The sequence below is a fragment of the Orycteropus afer genome, unplaced genomic scaffold (assembly GCF_000298275.1).
Source record: "Orycteropus afer afer isolate SDZICR_OR568_19922 unplaced genomic scaffold, OryAfe1.0 scaffold00232, whole genome shotgun sequence".
NCBI classification, from domain to species: domain Eukaryota; kingdom Metazoa; phylum Chordata; class Mammalia; order Tubulidentata; family Orycteropodidae; genus Orycteropus; species Orycteropus afer.
This window is the reverse complement of record NW_006921819.1, coordinates 4,028,943-4,030,257: the sequence shown is the minus strand read 5'-3', so window position 1 is coordinate 4,030,257 and position 1,315 is coordinate 4,028,943.

Sequence of the window (1,315 nt, the reverse complement as noted above, 5' to 3'; positions counted from 1 at the left end):
CACTGAATGTTAATGCATTAAATGCACCATTCAAGAGATGGAGAGTTGCAGATTGGATAAGAAAACAGGACTCATCAATATGTTGCCTACAAGAGACATACCTTAGAGACTAAAAATCAAAGGTTGGAAAAAGATATACCAAGCAAATGGCAACTGTAAGAGAGCAGGAATGGCAATATTAATTTGTGATTAAGTTGACTTTAAGACAAAAACCACCATATGAGACAAGGAAGTACATAATGATTAAAGGATCAATTGAACATGAAGATATAACCATAATGAATATCTATGGAACCAATGAAAGAGCCCCAAAATACATAAATCAGACTTTAAAAGAGTTGAAAAGCAAAAGAGATGACTCCACAGTCATAGTGGGAAACTTTAATATACTATTTCATTGAAAAATAGAACAACTGGAAAGAAACTCAACAAAGATGCAGAAGAGCTAAACAATACACTCCACCAACTTGGCTTTATATACATATACAGAGCACTTCACCCAACAGCAGCACAATATACATTCTTATCCAGTGCACATGGAACTTTTTTCATGATAGACCATATGGTAGGCCATAAAGCAAGCCTTAATAAATTTAAAAACATTGCAATACTGCAAAGCATCTTCTCAGATCATAATGCAATCAAATTAGAAATCAACAATAGAAAGATCATGAAAAAAAAAAGTAAACACATAGGAACTGAACAGCACCCTCCTTGAGAAAAACTGGATAAGAAAAGAAATCAACATTGAAAGTCAAAAATTCCTTGAATCAAACGAGAATGAAAACACAACATACCAAAATCTTTGGGAAACAGCAAAAGCAGTGTTTGGAGGACAATTTATAGCAATCAATGCACACATCAAAAAAGAAGAAAGAGCCCAAATCTACACTTTAAACCAACATCTCCAACAATTAGAAAAAAGAACAGCAAGAAAAGCCCACAGTCACCAGAAGAAAGGAAATAATAAAGATTCGAGCAAAAATCAATGAAACAGAAAATAGAAGGGCAATAGAAAAAATCAACAGGACCATAAGTTGGTTTTTTGAAAAGATCAATAAAATTGACAAGCCACTGGCAAATTTAACAAAGAAAAAGAGGGAGAGAATACAAATAAAATGAAAAGAAACAAAATGGGTGACATCACAACAGAACCAACTGAAATAAAAAGGATAACATCAGGATACTATGAAGAACTATACTCCAACAAATTTGAAAATCTGGAAAAAATTGACAGATTTCTAGAAATACACCACTTACCTAAACTAATATGGACTGATGGGGAGAAGTCAAACAGGTCCATCACAAAAGAAGA